The sequence below is a fragment of the Balaenoptera physalus genome (genome assembly GCF_965194825.1).
Source record: "Balaenoptera physalus genome assembly, chromosome: 13".
NCBI classification, from domain to species: Eukaryota; Metazoa; Chordata; class Mammalia; order Artiodactyla; family Balaenopteridae; genus Balaenoptera; species Balaenoptera physalus.
Window position 1 is genome coordinate 46,782,595 of NC_138892.1, and position 23,884 is coordinate 46,806,478.

General features: G+C 37.1%; 1 protein-coding gene across 2 annotated transcripts in view; it reads left to right on the top strand.

Moving 5' to 3' along the window:
- Positions 1 to 23,884, top strand: part of TSPAN8 (tetraspanin 8) — a 273,586-nt gene that overhangs the window by 48,412 nt on the left and 201,290 nt on the right. The window contains exon 3 of one of the 2 annotated variants that reach the window (XM_082419083.1): positions 15,853 to 22,382. The gene's annotated coding sequence lies outside the window, so the exon portion shown is untranslated. Of the gene's footprint in view, positions 1 to 15,852 lie in introns of those variants that run through there. The other variant, XM_082419082.1, reaches the window with a different exon arrangement.

Genomic DNA, 23,884 nt, shown 5'->3' on the forward strand with positions numbered 1-23,884 from the left:
AGACTGCAGTTTTATTATTCAATACTTATAATAGAATTTATTATAAGGTGAGTTAATTAAAATGACATAAATAGCATGCTAAGGCCATCCAATGGGAAAAGGACAGTCTTTTCAAAAAATGATGTTGGGAAAACTGTATATTCACATGTGAAATAATAAAATTGAACCCTTACCTTACACCATATATAAAAATAACTTGAAATGGATCAAAGACCTAAATGTGAGAGCTAAAACTCTAAAACTCTTAGAAGAAAACATAGGGCAAAACCTCATGAGATTGGATTTGGCAATAATTTCTTGGATATGACATCAAAGCCATAGGAGATGAAAGAAAAAGTAATAAGTTGGACTTCATCAAAATTAAAAAGTTTTGTGCATCCAAGGAAATTATCAACAGAGTGAAAAGGTAATCCTTGGAATGGGAGAAATTTTTGCAAATCATATATCTGATAAGGGATTAATATCCTGAATATGCAAAGATCTTCTACAGTTCAACAACAACAAAATAACCCAATTAAAAAATGGTCAAAGGACTTGAATAGACATCTCTCCAAGGAAGATATACAAATGGCCAATAAGCACATGAAAAGATGTTCAGCATCACTAATCACTAGGGAAATGCAAATCAAAACCACAGTGAAATGCCACTTTACACACATTAAGATGACTATCATTAAAATAACCAACCAAACAGAAATAGTAAGTGTTGACAAGGGTGTGGAGAAATTAGAACCTTTGTGTGTTATGGGTGAGAATATAAAATGGTATAGCTGCTGGAGAAAACAGTACGGAAATTCCTCAAAAAATTAAGCATAGAATTACCATATGATCTAGAATTCCAATTCTGGGTATACACACAAAAGAAATGAAAGCAGGGAGTGGAACAGATATTTGTGCACCCATTTTTATAGCAGCATTATTCGCAATAGGCAAAAGGTGGAAGCAACCCGAGTGGCCACTGATGGTTGAATGGAGAAGCAAAATAGGACACATACATAAGATGGAATATTATTCAGCATTAAAAGGGAAGGAAATTCTGACACATGTGACAACATGGATGAACCTTGAGGACATTATGCTAAGTGAAATAAGCCAGTTACAAAAGGATAAACATTGTATGACTTCACTTACATGAGGTACCTAGAGTAGTCAAATTCATAGAGACAGAAAATAGAATGGTGGCTCACAGGGGCTGCAGGGGTGAGGAAGGGGAGTTAGTGTTTAATGGGTACAGAGTTTCATTCACCCAATCCCAACATTCCCCAAAGTCTCAATGTATTATAGCAGCAACTTGAAGTCCAAATAATCTAATCTCATCTAACTCTCATTAGCTCAGAGTCCCAGATCTCATAATCTAACCAGATATGTGAGATACTCATCTCTAATCCATCCTGAGGCACAATTTCTCTCTATTTATGAACCTGTGAAACTCGAGAAACAATTAGCTGGTGCTAAAATACAGTTGTGAGACAGGCATGGGATAAAAGTTACAGACCTTCTCACTCAAAAAGGGAGAAAAATGGAAGAAAAAAAGCGGTCACCAGTCCCAAGCAATTTTGAATCCAGGAGGGCAGGTGACATTATGTTCTAAGGCCTTGGAAAAATCCAGTGTGGTTTCTGGTTCCACGCTCTGGGCTTGGGCCTCCACCTCTGGAGTTGTCATTTTTTTCATGAAGGGTAGCATGTACTTGGAACTGCATAGTGTTGTCAGTCTGTTTTCTGCTTGTGGAAAACCTTCTTTCATTCGTCCTCTCTCTGTCCGAACGGGTTCTGCTTGTCCAGATTGGTTCTGTTTGTATAAAATTCTCAAGAATCTTGTGGGCCTCTCGTGTATGTGTTGGAATTGATTCCACGAAACAAGAGGTTCTTCCACAGGTCTTTCCTAGATAATCCCATCCTTATTTTTGGCTTTTGTTGAGCTGGCTGGGGAGGATCTATGAACTACATATTTAAATTTTTCAAAATACTCCAACATTTTGACCCTTCTAAGGAACTAGCAATACATATTACACACATATGAATACTTATTTGAGGTATGATTAATATTCAATAAAATTTATAAATTTTAAGTAAACAGTTTAATGGATTTTAGCATGTATATGCTTTCTTGTAACCGCCCAGATCACACTATAGAACATATTAATTTTCTTAATATTCTTTGGTGTTGTTTCAGCAATTCCTTCAGCGACTTCCCAGAGGCAATGATTATTCTGATCTTTATCACCATAGATTAGGTTGGCCAGTTCTTGAATTTCACATAAATGAACTCCACTGTATATACTCTTTTGTGTCTAACTTCTTTGGCTCAAAGTAATATTTTTGAAACTCATCCCTGTGTGCTTGCATTGTGTGTGTGTGCATGCGTGTGTGTGTGTGTGTGTGTGTGTGTGTGCCCTTTTTCATTGCCAAGTAGTTTTCTATTGGCTAAGTTGGGAGAGTGAAGCCAAGAAAAATTTCTGTTGGATTGGATGTAGGATGTGGGGGAAAGAGGAGAATCAAGATGATCCCAAGGTTCCTGGCCTGAGAAACTAGACGTTGCTATTCACAGAGATGAGGAAAACTGTGAGGGGAGTGGATTGGGGGGCAGGGAGTTTAAACTGTCAGGCACTCAGTCTAATGGAGATGTTGAGTAAGCAGTTGGGTGTATGGGTCTGGAGTTTAGAACTAGTGTTATAAATTTCGGCATCCCCGGCTTTTTGATGGTCTTTAAAGCCCTGAAAGTTGAAGTGATCTATGTATATAGAGACGACTGAAGAAGAAGTGCTGCAATATTACAGTTAAGTGTTAACAGATCAAGAAGTTGAGGAGGAACCTGCAAAGGTAATGGCGAAGGAGGAATCTATGAAGTCAGAGGGAAAGCAGTAGCATTGCTACCCTGAAAGCCATGTTAGAGTCCTATGAGGCATTATAACAACGCTAAATATTTATTTTGTGTTTAATTTATTTTAACATAAAATCACTTTTAAGGTTCTTAAAAAGTTTATGAACAACTGCATTAATACTGTTTTTCCAGGACTACAACTAGGGAACTGGTGGCTATTACAAAAGTGGTCAACAAATTCTATCACTAATAATTTTGAAATGACTAAGGATCTATTAATCAATATTCTTTTATGGTGACTGCTTACTTTGGGCTTCAATTTGATACTTGGGCTTTGTTAGTCCCTGAAACTGAGCTTCTCTCATGAGAAAATTGGCCGTGGTAAGCTTCTCAGGAAACAGATTATAGAACTAGAGACCCAAGAAAAATATCTGAAATCCATACAGCATCAAATAGAGGTTTTAAAAAAGTCTTGTAATTCCACACGAACGAACAGGCCGTGTGTTTAGAAATCCCTCAACTTTTAGAGAGAGTAGGGAGTTTCTCTTTAGTTTCTCACCCTAAAAGTTAGGATTTAGCTGGAATAAACTTAAACGATGCACCTGGATAAGCTAAGTCTGGGCTAATTTCCACCCCAATATCCACTAACAGTGAGCCAAATGACATCCCAATTGTTCTGAGTTTCTCCCAAGCAGTGATTGTCAGCTCTGCTTATATCATTGCTGGCTTTGGTTTTCTAATGAGAATAAATGACTCCTGGAACTAGGTAGCTACTATTAAATTTTGTTTTTGATGTGATTGTAAGCAAATCACAACCATAGAGCCTTATATTACTTATGATACGTTTATGGAACTTTTGATGCTAGTGATGAGAATACCATGTGTGCTAGTCCGATAGCATAAAACTGTAAGTGGGAAATTATACACCAAGTCATAGTCTCCATCCTAAACATTTTTCAGATTTCCCAGAGCTGTTTAACACAATGGTGCTATGTGACCTTCATGCCTTCAGAGAGGAAATGATATAGAAAATGACTCTCAGCAGATTGACTGATGACTTGCTAATGATGGCAGTGTAACCTGTCTTAATGGAAGAGTTGTCAGCAGCATTTCAGATGTCTGACCACATGGTGCTGTGGTCTCTGTTACAGTTCCTGGTTGGTTTGGTTGGCAGATGCCTGCTTTTTTAAACTGGCTTTTGGAGGTAGGTGAAAAGGGCATTAAATTCCCTGGAAGAGCTTTCCCTCCTGTTTTAAATACGATTGGAAACTATTTTTTATTTATTGAGAGTGAAGTCATGGCCAGATAAACAAAGATCTGAGCAGTGAACTAATCAGCATCAAATTTAGGTATGATTAACCAATAGATGCCTTTTTGCATTGTTATCTTTTTGCTTAGTTTTCTCTGTGTGTGTGTGTGTGTGTGTGTGTGTGTGAGAGAGAGAGAGAGAGAGAGAGAGAGAGACAGAGAGAGAGAGAGAGAGACAGAGAGAGAGAGACAGAGACAGAGAGAGACAGAGACAGAGAGGGATGTGTGTTCTGAAGATGTGGAAAGTTGCTTTCTTTTATGCAAATATTGAATATCAAATATGGAATTGACAAGGATGTTTTTCCACTCCAAAGATGTGGGGACTCAAAATATATTAAAAAAAAAACAAACCCATAGTCAATGCTGATTAGATTATTTGGTTTTACACTGTAGGTCTTGTATTTTTACAAGGTTTAACTGCCTGGCTCAGAGCAGTTGATCAGTAAATACTCATTGAATTTAACTGGGGAATTAAGTTGGGCTGGGCTAGAAATCTCATCATCATTAATCAGTTTCTTTTGCTAGTTTATTAATTAATTCACCTATTCACTTATTTTTATAGTTGATACCTGACATCAACTATAAAATATACTGTATTTTATAGTAGAGTATAGTTGAGTGTGCTAGGTCTTGTGAGGAAATATAAGGAATTTGACATGGACCTTGATTTCTAAGGGTTTATAATTTCAAGTGGGAGATGATGTATATGCAAGGAACCAGAAAATAAACTAGAAAATTATTACAATTGGAAAAGATATTCTGAGTTCCAGGTTTATAAGTTCCAAGCTCACAGATTTCTGAACCCAAAATGGTAAGCTCAAGGCCACCTGTGAACATTTATTTATCTTTATTTACCTGTTAAAAACTCTTTAAAAATGATGTATACAGAATTTTAATTTATTTATTTAAATTTATTTATTTAATTTATTTACTTTTGACTGTGTTGGGTCTTCGTTGCTGCGCGTGGACTTTCTCTAGTTGCGGTGAGCAGGGGCTACTCTTCGTTGTGGTGTGCAGGCTTCTCATTGCGGTGGCTTCTTGTTGCGGAGCACGGGCTCTAGGCACGCGGGCTTCAGTAGTTGTGGCACACAGGCTCAGTAGTTGTGGCTCGTGGGCTCAGTCGTTGTGGATCTTCCTTGAAAATATGAATGTGAAAACTTAATATGTGATAGTAAAAACCAGTTCCACTAGTTACACACCTCGTATACAGTGGTATAGAACTTGTGTATCTATAGTTCAAAGCATAAATTATTTTAGCCCTTTTTCAGATGACTATAATACTGTTTCTCTATCCCCCTGGTCAAAATTTGGCAAAGGGAAATGAGAAAACCCAGGAGGTAAAAGCACAATTAAAACCATTTTAAGTTGGAAAATGTGTTCAAATTTTTAGTTTAGTTTGGAGCTTAGTGTTCTATTGGCAAGAAACTCTATCTCCCAAAATAAAGTTTTCAATTTCTTTATTAATAAAAACACCATTAGACATTGTGTTGCCTAAGTAGCAGATCTGGTAGAAATGTTCAAACATCACACTTAACAGAGAAACCTTAGAAGCCTTCCCTTTAAGGTCAGTAACAAACAAGGATGCCTGCTATGACCCTTTCTGTTCAACAAAGGACTGCATGTCCTGACCAATGAAAGATGAGAAGTAAGAGAAATAAGGGATAAGACTAGAAAGGAAGAGACAAAACTGTCAATATGTGTAGATGATTTAATTATTTATATAGAAAACTCAAGAGAATCAACAGACAAGCTATTAATGCTAAAAAGAGAGTTCAGCATGGTTGCTTGAGCACAAATCAATAAGCAAAAACCGATAGAATCCTTTTACACCAATAGCCAGTTAGAAAAAGTAGTAGACCATAATATGATATTTACAATTGTCAAAAGGAAATAAATAAAATATATAGGAACTGACTTAAAGAAGCAAAAGTTGTTATGAATAATATTTAAAAACTTTTTTAAAGGACACAAAAGTAGACTGGAGTAGGAAAAACTAATGTTGTATGTCAATTGTATCTCAATGAAACAAAAACAAAATCAAAAAAAACACATAAAAATAAAAAACCCCATCAGCAGTGAATTGTGCACATACAAATCCACACACAGCCAAACCAATTCTTAGAAAGAAGAACAATGTGGAGAATATCTTACCAGATATTAATACATGTTATCAAGCTATAGTAATTCAGTGTGATACGGGTTCTAGAAATGCCAAATAGATAAAGAATAGGATATGATCTAAGACAAATTCATGTGTGTATGGGAACTTGATGAGTTGTTGGTAGATCATTGAGGAAATGGGAGAAACAGGATTTTGAAAACTGACAAAATATTTGGAGAAAAAACAGCCCCAAAACTCACACCACAACATCATACAAAAATAATCTCCCATTGGAATAAAGATCGAACAGTAAAAGACAAAACTATAAAGCTATTATAAGGTAATGTTGGAGAAAGTCTTTGTAAAAACAGTGGGAAAGGATTTCTTAAATGAGGTGAAAGAAAAAGCACAGACCATAAAAAAATGGTGTAATTGATGACATGAAAATTAACGATTTCATGTTTTGTGTAAGAAACTATCAACACAATGGGAGAAGATGTTTGGGATGTGAACAACCAATAAAGGATTAAAACATAATATAAAGTGACAGTTCACAGAAGGGGAAAACTAAAATACCTAAAAAGCAAATGAAAAGAAGCTCGATTGGATAACTGCAAATTAAAACTTTGCACACGAGAATGGCAATGATAAAGAGAGTTGGATAATATCAAGTACTACCAAGGCTGTGGGAATCAAGAACCCTTCATCACTGCTGGATGGGTATACGTTTGTGCAGCCATTCTGAAGATTTAGGGACATAAGGAGGATTTAGGGACATGGCATGTGTACAAACCCATTGCCATAACACTTCTGTGACTTGATATACCCCCCAGAGGAAATCTTGCACAGGGGAACAAGGAGACATGGATGAGAATAATCTTTTCAGTATTGTTTGTGATAGAATTTTCTAAACTTATTGAATACCTACTTCTTTTACTCTTAGAACATCTAATTGAACTGGAATTCCATAGCAAACACTAGGGAAACAGTGATTTTAGTGAATAGTTCTTCTTTTTTAATTTTTAAAAAATTTTTATTGGAGTATAGCTGCTTTACAATATTGTGTTAGTTTATACTGTACAGCAAAGTGAATCAGCTATATGTATACATATATCCCCTCTTTTTTGGATTTCCTTCTCATTTAGGTCACCACAGAGCATTGAGTAGAGCTCCCTGTGCTATACAGTAGGTTCTCATTAGTTATCTATTTTATACATAGTATCAATAGTGTATATATGTCAATCCCAATCTCCCAATTCATCCCATTCCCCCTTTCCTCCTTGGTATTCTATACATTTGTTCTCTATGTCTGTGTCTCTATTTCTGCTTTGTAAATAAGATCGTCTATACCAATTTTTTCAGATTCCACATATATGCATTAATTTGTTTTTCTCTTTCTGACTTCACTCTGCATGACAGTCTCTAGGTCCATCCATGTCTCTACAAATGACCCAATTTTGTTCCTTTTTATGGCTGAGTAATATTCCATTGTATATATGTACCACATCTTTTTTATGCATTCCTCTGTCGATGGACATTTAGGTTGCTTCCACGTCCTGGCTGTTGTAAATAGTGCTGCAATGAACATTGGGGTGCATGTGTCTTTTTGAATTATGGTTTTCTCAGGGTATATGCCCAGTAGTGGGATTGCTGGGTCATATGATAGTTCCATTTTTAGTTTTTTAAGGAATCTCCATATGGTTCTAGTGAGTAGTTCTTAAATTTAAGGTCGTGCCCAATTAGAATGTCAATGAGCGTAGGTACATTTCTACATCACTATCAAACAAGATCAGCTTGTCTGGCATAAAATGATCTATTTAGTACAAAATAGAATTGTACCCAGTAAAAGTGCTCTAGACTTGTGCAGCATTTAAGCCATACCAAATGTAATTTATCATAGTTTGAGAGTTTGCTAAACTCTCAAACATAGTAACAGAGTTTGCCATCTCTCTCTCCGATTATCTAAGGTGGAGAGTGAAGAGACCATTTAGTTCTGAGAGCTGTAGCAATTATGGGGATGATTATGCTTTAGAAAGGTACTACCAAGTTGAGAATTTCTTTAAATAGAAATGGAGTATCTGTGGAGCCATTTTTAAATATACCATCTAACGTCATGTTAAAGAGGATCTTTAGCTAATATATGTATACAAAATAAGATTATGGACCAAATGGATATGGCTTGTATCTCTGGAAAATGAGATTGCTAATGTTTATTTTTTTCTTTATACCTTTCTGTATCAAGTAAATCTTTTATAACTAGTATTTACTGATTTTTAATCAGAAACACAATAAACCTTTTTCCTTTTGAAAATAAATTGTGTATTAATTTCTCTAACAATGTAAAGAATGAAATAGTAACTATTTTCATCCTCCATATAAGTTGAGGAATGTATTACACTTTCCATTCCTTCTCCTATCTCATCCCACTTTTGAGTTTTGTCAAAAGAATCTGGGATTTTTAGATCCAGAATATTATTACTAATGTTTTTTAGCATCCTGTATCATATCTTTTAAGATATATATTTTTTTACTTTTGAACAGTTTTATGGCAATATTAACAACAATTAGGTAACACATTATACTTCATTTCAGGATCTATTGCTATGTAACAAACCACTCCAAAAGTTAGTGTCTTAAAAAACAACAATTTGTTATTACCTCTCAGAGTTTTCTGGGCTGATGGGGCTGGTTTGGGTGGTTCTCGCCTGAGGTCTCTCATGTGTTTACAGTTAGATAGAGGCTGAGATTGGAGTCATTTGAAGGCTCAGCTGGGCTAGATGTCTGGGGCACTTCATGCCCCTCTTTGCGGCCCCTCTCTCTAGCAGAACTGCTGGTCCTTCCTACAGGCAACTCAGAGCTCCCAGAGGAAGGAAGCAGAAGCTGCCAGGTCAGTTAAGGGCTTTGTCTGGACCGAGCATAGTGTCGTGTTTATAGTGTTCTACTGGCTGCAGAAGTCACAGGTCTAACCCAGAGACATGATTGTGGAGAAACAGATTCTACCTCATTGCCAGGGAGCAGCAAGGCCACATCACTGAAGAGTTTGTGGGAAGGGAGATAATGTTGCAGCTGTCTTTCAAAACTTATCACAGTTGTTCATTTATGCTTTTGTTATGCTTTTTCCATCCTTAAAATACTTTGATTCAAGTCTCGGTTGGAATACTTCTTAGCGTAATTATTTCACAGAACTGATATACTTCCTGAATCTTTTTTTTTTTTTTTTTTAAAGACACTGAAATACAGAGAAAGTCTTTATTTATTTATTTATTTATGGCTGTGTTGGGTCTTCGTTTCTGTGCGAGGGCTTTCTCTACTTGTGGCAAGTGGGGGCCATCTCTTCATCGCGGTGCACGGGCCTCTCACTATCACGGCCTCTCTTGTTGTGGAGCACAGGCTCCAGATGCGCAGGCTCAGTAATTGTGGCTCACGGGCCCAGCTGCTCCGCGGCATGTGGGATCCTCCCAGACCAGGGCTCGAACCCTTGTCCCCTGCATTGGCAGGCAGATTCTCAACCACTGCGCCACCAGGGAAGCCCCTGAATCTTTATAAAACTTTTTGTCCTTAGATGTGAATGAATTCAGAATCCTTGGAGCACAGTCTTTGTCTTTAAAAGCATCCAAAGCATGTAGTGTTGTAGAGGAGATGTCTGTTTCTAAACATTTTTCTCTTCGTGCATTTTCTCTTCTCTTCTCACCTCCCATTCCCTGTCTGGTCTGGGTATATGTAGTTTTCTTTTCCTAAAGACCTCAAATTCATTGATTTTATCAGTAAATATCTAGGTTTATTTCTTTCTACATAAATTTGACCTGTCATTCATTAATCCATTTGGGCTGAAGAAACAAACCTTCTCATAAGGAAAACTTGTTCCATAATTTCTAATTTCTATGATAAAGCAATGATTTACTTGATATGTTCTACTTCTACACAGAGTTCCTATTATAAGCAAATTATACTTTGTGGATTTGTTCTCCATATCTCTTATTTTTGCATCTTTAAAAAAACAAATTTACAGATTCAATTTTCTATAGTAACCTCATATAAAAATTGATATCTTATGGTAATAATGATTATGAATAAAACAATATTTATATACTTTAGGTTATTCCTTTTTCATAGATACAGTGTATTTTCAACTCTTGCTTGGAATACAGGTAAAACATTTATAATGCTGTCTCCCATTTCTTTCACAAAAGTCTGTTTAGAGGGAAATGTTTACCTAGTGCTTCAGATCCCTAACCCTCTTTCAAACTACTAAATAATGTCTTAAGTTGAGTGATCTTTATCTTTTTTGCAAATTCCCACACTGGGGATGCAGGGGTTGATGTTTCCCCACCATTTGGAGTTATGAATTTTGTAGATTATGTGGATTGCCATTCAAATCCTTTAGATGCTAACAAAAGAATAAAACACTTGTTTGTTGTCGTTACTAGTTCAGAGGCTGGTGGGTGGAGGAAAGGAGGTTTGGCGCCTTGTCCCTTTCAGGTTTCAATTCTAATGCCACCTCTTCAGAGAGACCATCATTGACCCTTTTATCAAAAATGATCTATCGCAATTTTTCTCCCTCTCAAGGGTTGGCAAACTACAGTCCACAGGCTAACTCTGGCACACTGCCTGGTTTTGTAAATGACATTTTATTGGAACACAGTCACACCATTCATGTACGTTTCGCCTGTAGCTCCTTTTGTGCTGCGATAGCAGAGTTGAGTCGTTGCAACAGAGGCCATTTGGTCTGCAAAGCCTAAAACATTTACTGTCTGGCCCTTCAACAGAAAAAATTCTCTTACACCTGCTCTATCTCATCATCCTGTTTGTCTCCTTTATGCTGTGTATCACACTTGTAATTGTCTTATGTATTTCTTCGGTTATTTATTATCCATCCCCACAAGGATGAAAGCTCCGTGAGGTCAGATACTTAGTCTGCCTCTTCATCTATCTCTGTATCTCCCATCCTGGCACAGTGTTTGAAACGTGATATTTGCTGAATACATAAATGAAATAGATTTTTAAAATGTTATATTGATCTATTCATTTCACTGGGAATTTGGGAGCAGGATGGGGGGAATTAAATGTATCTTGGCTCAGTTAACATATTAAATTGGAAGTAGGTAACAGGAATATTTAGGGTATGAAACAAAGAAAATTTAGAAGGGAAGGCTGAGATAGAGGAGCCTAAGAGCTATGAAGAAACCCGTAGAGAGTGGTGCCCAAAAGTCAAGAGCAGGAGGATTTCAATGGCAGGGAGTAAAAAATTTTGCCAAATGCTATAGCGAGACATCAAATTTAAAGAGTCTTAAAAATTGCCCTCTGGATTACAAAGAGCCCATTATGACATTGTTTCAGTGCAGTGGCTGGGAGCTGTATTAATTTGCTAAGGCTGCCATAACAAAGTACCACAGACTCAGTGACTTAAAATAACAGAACTTTATTCTCTCACTGTAGAGAATAAATCAGAAGTCTAGAAGCTAGAGGTCTGAAATCAGAGTGTCAGCAGGGCCGTGCAGACTGGAGCGGAGGATCCTTCCTTGCCTCTTCCTAGCTGTTGGTGGTTGTCAGCAATCCTCGGTGTTCCTTGGCTTGTTGATATATCACTCCAATCCCTGCTTCCATTCTCACATTGTGTTCTGTAGGTGTGCCTCAGTGTTGCTATGCTTCCATATGGCCTTCTTATAAGGACACCAGTTATTGGATTTAGGGCCCACTCTAATCCAGTATGACCACATCTTAACTTAATCTCATCTGCAAAAACCCTATGTCCAAATGAGGTCATATTTACAGGTACTGGGGGTTAGGATTTCAACATATCTTTTTGGGGGGACACAATTAACCCACAATGGGGGCCAAAGTCAGGTTGCAGGGGGCTGAGAAGTGAATGCTGCAAGTAAGTAAAGACAATAAAATCTTCAAAAATCTTGGTAGTGAGGAGAAGGAGAGAAGTAGAGCAGTAGTTAGAGAGAGAGACAGGGTTTAGGGAGATGTGTGAAGGGCTAAGAGGAAGATGCACTAGAGGGAAAATGAAAAGATACAGGAGAGAGAAAACATGAATATACTGAAGAACACGAGAAGGCAGGAGAGGACTGTGGTTGACACTGTTACTTCCCCCTCAGTATCCATTCTTCTTCTCTGTGCTTCTGTTGATTTTTAGCTATGTTCATCTAATTGTTCATATTAAGAATAAATTTCCTAGCTTCTCTTGCAGCTATGTGGGCCTTATGATTAAGTTCTGGCCAACAAGAGGGAAGCCGATGCATTGTTTGTTGACTGGAATGCATACACATTGGCTGGAGCTCAGTGGTTATCTTGGACCATGAGGTGGAAGCCGTGTGTTGAGAATAATGGAGACACATGTCAAAAGGAACCATATCTCTGATGATTGTGGAGGTATTATATTAGCCCTGATTTGCTTATGTAAGGTCTTAATTTTTACAAAAGGGAAATACATTTTGTGTATTTCCTTCCCTTGTAGTTGAACTGAATTGTGACTGAACTTAGATAGATCTAGAGCATGGTGTGAAAATTAGGCTCAGTTCAAGCAGAAGATAACCTAATTCACTGAAATGGGAGGGAAGGATGGAATAATGGTTGTGAATATAGATGTACTGCTAAGTAGATGGTAGGAAGTTTAGGAGTTCCTGTCTTAAGGCACTGATTTTCTCTGTAAGTTAAATGTAGAAATTAGTTGGTGAGAACAGCAGAAGAGAGATTTTAGTAGAGCAGGTTTGAGGTTTAAGGTAGATAGTGAAGATTTAACAAAGAGTTGTGAGGCATGAGAGAGAGCTAATAAGTAAGGGTTTGGGAGTGGCATTGAGATTAGAGACTACATAATTATAATAGTCAAGTGAATTCCTCTTGTAGTGTTCTGTGGGATGGAAGAAGGTTCACAGTAAAGGATCAACGACTAGACTTATGCTTCATGGGACTAAATAAGGGACCAGGGGACTTAGCTACTGTCAATTCGACATTTTCTATATGGTAGGTGGACTACACAAACATGCCAAAATGCAACAATTCAGACTTCTCTCCAACTGTGAAAGGAACCGGCTTGGAAGATTTAGCCCTTGAAGAAAGCTCCTGAACACAATGGCAGAGTGTGTGGGGAAATGGGTGGGTACCACTTCTGAACATGTTGAGAAGTGAAGAAATGCCCTAACATTTCATAGTTTATACCATTATTACCATCTTTAAGACAAAGGGAAATAAATCTAACAGGGCAGGTAACTCACTGCTGCTCCATGCTTAATTCTATTCTGAGTTATTAGGACTTTTGTGTAAGTAACACAACATATGGAGAATGCAGCGAGCCCTACTTCAAACTTTTTTTTAATGTAAAGAAGTCTTTTTAAAAAATTTATTTATTTTTGTCTGCGCTGGGTCTTCACTGCTGCGCACTGGCTTTCTCTACTTGCGCCGAGCAGGGGCTACTCTTCGTTGTGCTGCACGGGCTTTTCATTGTGGTGGCTTCTCTTGCTGCGGAGCATGGGCTCTAAGCACGTGGGCTTCAGTAGTTGTGGCACATGGGCTCAGTAGTTGTGACTCGCGGGCTGTAGAGCACAGGCTCGGTAGTTGTGGCACACGGGCTTAGTTGCTCCGCGGCATATGGGATCTTCCCGGACCAGGGCTCGAACCCGTGTTCCCTGCAATGGCAGGCAGATTCTTAACCTCTGGGCCACCAGAGAAGCCCTGTAAAGAAGTCTTTATCAGACTAATATTTTGTTTCGGTTTTATCACTGTGGTGAAAAAAGTATTATCATTTAGAGACAAAAGGAAGCATCTGAACAAATAGTGATAAAATCATGATGAAATTTGTGTTACAGATTTAGTACCTGGCAGTTTTAAAGATATATTCCAAATATATGTTCCCTCATTTAATCTATAAGCATCACTGTAAGGCAGGTTTTATTATGACTACTTAATTTACAAATAAGGACATTGAGACTCAGAGGTTAATGATTTTTCCAGATCATATAACTAGCAAATACTAGAATCCAGTTTTGCCTCCAAAGTCCAATGGGTGCATTTTACCATGTTCATCCTCAATATGATGATTACTCACAATAAGTAATTAGTCTGGACAGCTCCACCATGAAGTAGGCAAGGTTTTCATTTTCCATGAAGGTTCTCCAAGAGTCTGAGGCTTTTTCAAATTATTATTTAAAGCTTCAATTTGTGGTTTGTGGTTGTTAGTTCAAGGCAACATATCCACCTAAAATGGAACCTCTCTTCTCTTGAATTTGCTCTATTTTCTAAAGCCTATAAATCTTAAACTCTTGAAGATTGTACTTTGAGGCACTGTTGAATGAATAAAATATATCACATTCATGTTGGCCTCTAGAGGTCACAAATGCAACAGAATCTTGTTTCCTTCTCTTCTCTTCAAGAGTGATTTTGACAGCCCACAAACCACAATGGTTTTGATGCATGTGTGTGGTCACTGTAATTCTTGTGATTCTAATGATTGCATTACAAGGATAAGTTTGCTTACAAATATGTTCAGAACCTTACTTTTAAAACCAGCATTTTCTAAATATTAATAGCCTTGGAGAACAGGAGAAAGCAATAGAAAGATGTCTTTGGAATCTCTGCAAATATTTTTTAAAAATGCAGAAAGTGAGGATATATTATTCTGAAGAAGACCAGTTGGAATTGTTTGCTATCACTTTTGTGTACCAATGACAAATAAAAAACATTTATTTTATATATTCAATAAAAATATTTGAAAAATACTTTATTATTTGTGTATAAAAATAAATGGAAAAGTACTGTTAGTGTGCTATTTACATAAAGTAGTTAAAACATAATTTAAATTGGTTAAAATATTATGAAAACATTTTAAGAAGCAATAAATTTGGTGGTCAGTAGAGCTCTGAATTTTTTAATATTTTAATTTTGTGGTGTTTTCTAATAAGAATCTCTACCACTTATTGGTCATTTATAACCCATGAGACATCTCCTAAATGCTCTTTAAACAGATTATTCCATTTATTTTCGCAACAACCCTATGCAGACCTTTTGCTAAATTTAAAAATTGATGCCTTTTATTTGCTTGTTTTTTCTTAAGAAGTGTTTCCAGCAAAGAGTTGGAAAGACCCATTTATATTAATCTGGAGAAAATAAGCATAGGTATTTCAAATTTTAAGTAACTATTTTAAATGAAAATATCGGTCAAGCAAGTACATAGATTCATTTAATTGAGAGACAATTAAAAAAAAGAATTCCAGGTCAACATAGGCAGTTAATAAAACGTGACTATTATTGCTATATCACTATCCTAATGTTTGCTTACTTTATGTTCCCTAGAGATTACTTCATAAAGCCACTTCTCAATATTTTGCAAGCTATGAATTGCAATAATGCATACTAAGTATTTAGTAGTAATACTGAAGCAGAGCAGGTCCTTGCCCCCCATGTCCTCAGGCTGCCTTTTTTCTGTGGAAAAACTTTAGCCAAAGAATAAGTTTAATCAGAGAAGTGAGAAAATGCAGAAGCAAAGAAAAGCAGTCAAACAGGACAAAACAATAATAGTTTAGTCAGTAAGCATAGTCAAGGACCTTTAGTTCCTTCTCAAGGGCTATAGGTAATATTCTGAGCCATATCCTGTGAGCTGTCTTATAGATACTGAAATCCCCAGCAGGTGGACGAAGTTAACTACATGACGACCAGACTGTCATAAGATGCCACAATTCTGAGAACTGGCCTCAAGGAAATGGGAAAAAACCGACCCGGAGCTGAAGATTAACTGTACTTAAAATAATCAAGATGACGCTGGTCAGACCACCGATGACCAATTTCAAGATGACTGTCAGAGCCAACTATCGTTTCTGCACGTAGCCCCTCCCTCCACCTATAACAGCTCTTGCCCACTGACGGTCAGCTGGGGGGAGTCGGCCTTTGGACAGAAGTCCCCCCTCCGCCCCGCACCGGTTCCTGGCATCCAAAATAAAGCAAACTTTCCTTTCCACTAACCTTGCCTCTTTATTAGCTTTTGAGCGGCGAGCCGCCGGACCCCACTTTCGGTTACAATACCAACCCAGGAACCAATGTTGAAAATTACTCAATATGTCATTTTTATAGAGGAACTGTTAAGACCCAGTGAAATGTACAGATATCATCAGGGGAATTGTCCTCTCCCGTCTGAGCTTGCTTCTTCACGGTGTGGAAAGAACATGCCTGGGCTTTGGAGTTAGAGCTGGGTTTAAATTCTGACTCCTTTATCTTGGGCAAGTTATTTATCCACTCTGAGCCCGATTTCTCTCTGTGAAAGGTGATAATTATATATTCTCAGCATGAAGCTGCCAGCGTGGTGACTGCCCAGCCTGCCTCTCCTCTTTACCTTCCTCTGACAGGCAGTCATTAACTCCTTAGCGCTACACGAAAGAAGGAAGGAAACAGCTGTGAGGTGGAGTCTTCTCTGCTCTCCATTATCTTCCACACTTCCTCCCCAGCAGAGTTCTATTAACTCTCAGCAGTCACTCTTTTTTAATTCGATGATTGGAAAAGGAAAGGGATCGTGGAGACTACTGGTTGGCATCTGGATTAGTTGGCAAGGGCAGTTTGGATGAACAAAACAACGTGAAGAAAGGGTTTTGTACCTACGCCCCAGGGGTCTCAGAGCAAATCTTCAAATACAAGAGATGGTAAAAGAGAAATACTGTTTGTAAAGTGGACAGACAATACAGCAGAAGAGTTGTGAGAACGGGTTCCAAAGCCAGACCGCCGGGCTTTAAATTCCACCTCTGCCACTCGCCCGCGGTGGAACCCTTTGCAAATTACTTAACCTTTCTGTGCCTCAGTTTCTTCATCTTTAACGTGGTGATTATTAGAGGCCTCACCTCAGGGGCTGTTGTGAAGTTTCCATGAGTTAATATGTGTGAAGCGTTAGAACAGTGGCCAGCATTGTAAGCTCCACATGGGTGTTTATTGCTGTTATGAATGATTACAAAATAAACCAATGCAAACGTGACTGTGTAAGTTAAGAAAAGTTTAAATTACGCTCTTTAAAAAAAATGTCATTAATATAGGCTACTTCCTTCCCCACCTTGAATTTTGATCCTGGTATATGGGTTTGAATAACTGAAAACAATGCACAGTTGAAGTCAGAGTGTAAATTCCAGGACATGAAATAGAGCAGAACCGCTGCATTACAGTTTTCATACCAAACCTAAAATGAATCCAGGTTTGCTTTAAGCTGGCACCTTTGTTTTGTTTGGTTTAGTTTTAAAGAGTAGGTTGTTCCTAAAAGACAGGATGGCTTTTGGTAAGTGTTTCAAAATGTCTGATGAAGCTTCAGTGTTTGAACTAAGACCAGGCCAGGTGATTTTGTTATAAAAAAAATTGTGCTGATGTGCAAAATGCAGTTAAGACCTCTGAAAAAGAGGACTAAATCTTGCCAAATCTAATATTATAAAGACACAATGATATTATCTACCTTTGTTTGTCTTTTCTTTTTCCCTTTTCTTTCTTTTCTTTTTTTCCCCTGCACACTAATTTAAGAAAACTCAAAAAATAGAGTAAGACCTGAATTTAGACTGCATTTAATTGCTTGTGCATGGATAACTTCCCTCATATCCAGATGAATTTTTACATAGATATCTACAGTTATTTCAAACTCAACACACTCTAATGAAACTTATATTCTCTTTTAAAACTCTGTCATTTGTGGGGCTCCTCCAGTTCCATTAAGAGCACCGTCACCCACCCAGTTTTCCATCTTGATACCTTTGAGTCATCATTTTGATCATAGAATCTTGTTAAATCTACATCTGGAATAACTGTGAAGTCTGCCTTTTTCTTTCCCAGGGCCAGCCTCACTCTCTGCCCCTCTTTGTCATACAGCTTTTGCTTGTCCATGTTGGATAGTCTAAGTAATTTCCTGGTTTTGGGCCTCAAATCTAAAAATTTGCAACAGGTTTTTAAAAATATATTGTTTTAGTTACTCCCTAGAATCTCAGTTTAATTACAGAATTCAGCTTCTCTCTCTAGCCATCCTGGAGATCTTCTCTTGTCTTTGTTTCCTGAGTATTGCGTGTCCTAGAACATGGTAGATGTTCCATGAATGTTTGTTGAATGAATGAATAAGCCCCCCAAAGAGTGTCAATTTATTCATGTGCCAAAATGGTTTCACACAAGGAGGTGTCAACTATGAAGCAGTTCTAAGAAACAAAATGTAAACATAATTTATTTGAATTGATGGCTTGAAGGGATTCTAGTTTCAAAAGCATACACATTTTGGTAGGAAATCTAAGATTTGAAGAGAAGTATTTGTGAAGAACAAGTTTAACACTCAGAGAGAATCATAGATAAGATCCGCAATCAGATATTTTTTAAATGTGGTAGGAAAAAAAAAGCCAATTCCCCTCCCCATCCACAAATGAAATCTATGGCAGGAATGGCCAGGTGTCCCCCAGAGATCTGTGCTCCACCCTCTCTAGTGTTGAGTTGTTGCTGGGAAGCAGCTGCCTAGCCAGCCCTCCAGGTGTCGGTGGCGCTATGTCATTGTTCCCACCAGTGGGTAATAGGGAAGGTGAGTTATTTCACTTCTGGACTAAGGAGGTTAAGAAGTGGCATACCTTCTTTATTCTGTCTTTCCCCATCCACCAGCTAGCATCAGAGGACTACAAGACTTCCAGCAAGTGACAGAGAAACAAGGTGGAAAGAGCCTGTATCGCTGCATCGTTGTTGTTGTGATTTTTAAGAATTAACCTTTGCTACATAGAGTCTGGGGTGTTGGATAATGAGCTCTGATTCAACAAAAGGCCACAAGGGAATTGAAATAGAGAAGCTTGTTACTCAGAGGTCCTGGAGGAGGTACATGGTATGCCTCAAGGACCTTGTGAGGAGGCCAAGAAAGAGTACAAGAAGAGAGACAGCAGAACTTGGGGCACATGCCTTTATTAGGGTCTCTGGGTAGAGCAGTTTGGGATTCCTTGGCTAAGACCAGATCAGTCAGTTCAAACCAAGAGTCGGTGAGAATGCTTATCACAAGTTGGTTGGGGGAGCATATCGGGAACTTACATCTACTTGCAACTCTTTGGGCTGTTATCTAATTCATGTGCTTGAGGGAGGGGCTAGTGGCAGTTTAAGGCCCCCCACAGGCTACTTAGCCACAGAAAACGTATGCCAATGCAGCGATATTATATAATCATCAAATGGAGAGAAGCCACCTTCAAACAAGGAACATGCACAATAGACTCTTACATGAATACGAAATAGACTTTTATTGGGTTAGGCCAGCAGAATTTTGGGGTATATTCGTTATAGTATTGCTGGTATTTGTGTGTATTATATATGCTAGTATTTCTCTAACTAATACACTGTCTGATTCCCATGTGTTCATATACTGACTCTATAATAATATTGCATGTCTTTCACAGGCTGGCAATGTGTCTCATAAATTTTTGTACCCACAATAACTCTTAATCTAGGGCTGATCACATTCTTTTCAATTCAGAAGCATATATGTTTATAAAATTGTGTATATCAGATAAGATGATTGAATGTTGTTTTGAGGGAAATCATCTTCTAAGAAATATCTCTTGCTGTCTTCTTAATACATAGGGCAGTCATTTGAATGGTAAAGTCATCAAACTTGGTTGCTAGATTTTTTTTTTTAATAACTTGAAATTTATTGAAGAATTTTCAGCTCAAGTTTGACTTTACAGAGCATTTCCTGACAACCTTACCTCATATGCCCCAAGGTAGAAATAATTAATCCCTCTTTTAAACTTGTAAAGACATTTCTATAGTAACTACAACCCTGTATTGCTTAGTTGCTTGTGTATCTGTCTGTCTCTACTCTACTATAAGCTCTTTGAAATCAGGCACCATGTCATATGCATCTTTTTATCTCAATAGGCTAGAAATTCACTAATGACAAGACTTGGCCTGTGGTGCTTACTGTCTTTTACTTACTAGTAAGTAAGGAATAGATGTTTCAATTTTTACTTTCTGTATTACTTTCTCTTCCTAAACTAAGATCATTGAAGAAAATTGTGATTTGTTATCAAGAGCAGAAATATCTGAAATGAGATCAAGATAATAAAATAATAAAAATTTAAAATATATCAGAAGTCTTACCCATATGCAAATCTGAAAATGTGAGAATGTTTTAAGATAAAACAGCTACTACTCTTTCTAGAGATGAACTCATAAATGAGAGAAGATGAACAAGACAATCACATATTTGAAAAACATGGTACTACACTATATGTTAAATCTCAGCATTTTAATTTATTAACTTTTTTAGTATATTTAGAGAGGCAAAATGATAAAATAGAGGATGGCTATATTGTGAGTCTTGATTCTAAAGTAGACTGGCTATATATTATTGGATAAATCAGTCACTTAACCTTTCTGGGCATGAATCAAGTTCTTATCTGTGAGATGGGATTGTTAGATTGTGCATTCTAATTTTATGGTTTCGAGACTCATTATGAATGCAGGAGGACTAAAAAATATGATATTCATTTAAAATGTTTTGTCTAGTATTTATTCTACTCATATATTATCTTCAAAAGGTTGCATTTTAAACATTTGCAATCACTTTAATATTGTGACTTAGTTTCTTTTCTTGTTTTTCAATTACTAACCTTTTAAATAATGTAATTTTTTACTTATTTTGATTTGATTTAAAAATACATAAAAGTATAAAGAAAAAAATATAAATCACTTAGAGTGTTTTCACCAAAAGGAAGAAAACACTTCATATTTTGTTATAGGTCTTTTCAGTATTTTTATTGTACATATTTAAAAAATTGGAATTGTGTTCTATGTAAACATTTTCTCTTTCTCTTTCTTTCTTTTATTCTTTCTTTTTGATTGTAACATTATCTTTAAAGCATTTTCACTTGTCACTGATTTGATTTTTTTTTTTGGTATGGAAGATCCAGAATTTATTTAACAATTTCCCTGAATTTACTGTTTAATTATTTAGTTATTTTCACATTTTTAGTTTTAAAAAAGCTACTCTAAACATATTTCATTCACATCAAGCCCTGTTTATCAAAGCTGATTATGAAATATAGTAAAGTGTACTTCAAATAGAAAAGACTAAAATTCTATATTCTTAAGTTAGTTTTCTATGCACGAGAAGTCAGCCATGTATTAACTTAAATTTTACTCCTAACTAAGAATTCCTTAATTACTAGTAAAGAAAAAAAACCCTGGAAAAACCAAATAGCATGAGAGTACCTTTTATGGATCAGGAAGTGTTTTGAGAAACCTTAAATAAGTGATTAGCATGGTTTATGTTCTACTCTTTTAGAAATTATTAATTCAAGTGGCACAGAGTCAAACTTATAAATCACAATAAACCCATTTATATAGTTTTCTTTCAATAGTGTTTAGGCATTGTATTTAATCACTATTATGTTTATATTTCTTAATGATGGATAATGATGGATAGAGTCATTTGTAAACAGTTGCTTTGTGTTCATAATATTTTCTGAAAATGAAGATTTCACTATTTGTATTAAAACACTACACATTTCCAAATATTGTTCTGAAAAAAAAGTGCATCCTGATGAGAAAGTTTCTACTACCACATTATTTAAAGAGGCTGAACACTCCAGGGAACTAAGGGCATGGTGAGATGGAAGGGCACAGTTCCAGAAAATCTATCTTTTTATCTTGGCTTTGTAACTCTTTAGCTATTTGATCATAAGTGAGCAAACCTCCTTGTGCTTCCACATAGAGTAAATGAAAGGATTTGAGAGTGTAATCACTCAATTCCCTTTCAGCTCTAAAATTTTATGCATCTCTGATTCTCCTTTCCTAAGATGAGGAAACAGACTGTATCAGAAAAATCTGATTCTGATCTATGATACATTGATTACAGAAATGGCCCCAATTTTCCACCCCTCCCTGATTTGTACCCATTGCCATGTGACTTTGAATTTCTTCCCATTAAAAGGTAGAGTCTATTTCTCTACTCCTAGAATCTGAGTTGGCCTTTGACTTGCTCTGGCTGGTAGAATGTGCAGAGGTGAAGCTGTGCCCAGTTCCGAGCCAGGCCTCAATAGGCCTTGTGAGCTTTCACGCTCCCTGGCTGAACCTTGCCACTGTCTTGAGAATGAGCCTGTTGGTGGATGAGAGATTATGCTGGGCAGTGCTGAGTCAGCCCAGTTGTCACAGCCAAAACTTTAAACCCAGCCAAGACAGCTGGTACCTGACTACAAAAGCTGGGACCAGAAGAACCATTCAATCACCCTGGGACCAGAAGAACCATTCAATCACCAGCAGAATCTAGAACTAAATAATTGCTTATTATTTAAAGCCATTGAATTATGTAGTTGTTTGTTATGTTGTGCAGCATCCTTGTGGCAAACAGATAGCTGGTACATAATCCTTTAGAGCATTGTACCTACCTTGTTTGGCCCTTACTCTTGAGAATTCAGCTAGGGGTGTTATTTTCTTCTACCAAGCCAATAGCTTACCTGAAAGTACTTGGTCCTGTGGGCATTGCACATGCAATGTATTTATGATTGATGTCATCATTTCTCCCCCTCTGCATCACTAGAGCTGCTCCTTATGTATTTCCCATCTTGGTAGATATAGTATCACAATTCTTCCAGGTTGCCAACTAGAAACAATCCTGGAGACACACTTGATACGCTTTCTCTTCTCCACTGCCTCGCTGCCCCTTTTACTGCTGCTGTCTTAGTTTCAGCCTTAACTTCGCTTCAGAAAAGTTGCATTAAGTTTCTAACTGAGCTCTCTTAATATATAAATTCTGCCATAAGCTAAGCCTGGAGGCTCTGAAAGACAAGAGCCCATGCTAAACTTTCCATAGAGAAAAGAAACGTATCATTTTTGGACACTTGATCAAACTATCAAAAGAATATAAGATCAGCTATATACACTATGAACCCAAGTCAACAGTTTTGTTGAATCAGCCAAAAAAAAAATCTTTAAAATCTCAGCAATACAGGAAAGAAAAACCAATTGTTACCACATCTAAATAATTTTCTTTGTTGAAACATCATTTCTTTGGGGAAACTTAAATACTTGCTGGAAAATATTAATGAAGGAATTCATCAATCATGGCACTGAAGTCACTAAAACGCTGTTTTTTTTAATGAAAGTTTTTGTTTATCTGTCCATTGCCTGGCACATATAGACACTCAGCAAATATTTGTTGTTGTTGTTTTTCTGTATTTTAATCATTGGTGCTGTGTGTCTGAATTTCACAAGTGTGGTGGGTGGAATTCCACATTGTTGCGTTGAATTCCATACTTAGCTTCTGTAAATATTTTCACATACTGATGTGTGTAATCAGGGTAGAAGATATCTAAACTGACACATGGTTTTTCTTCAGTCAGAACTAGAAACAGTCACTTTATTTTGTGGCTTTATGAAAAGTACACTTCTGTGTGTGAACATCAGCCTCTGTTTTCAAAGATTGGAATAGCTACAAAATGAAAGAGGGTCTGTGGTTGTTAAGACAGATGCTGGGCTTACTGTAAGAGTAAATAGGATTTTGTGGCTGGCACCTAATTTTTGGTGAAGATCAAAAGGATGAAAATAAAATCTACTCACTGCTGAGAAAAGGAATCTGGGGCCTCTTGAATCATCATTAAAGTGTCGACTAGATGCAGCAGTCTTGCTGGGAGAGTCTTCTGGTGCAGGGGTTCCCGAATCTGAAATGCCGTGAGGACCATCTGAAG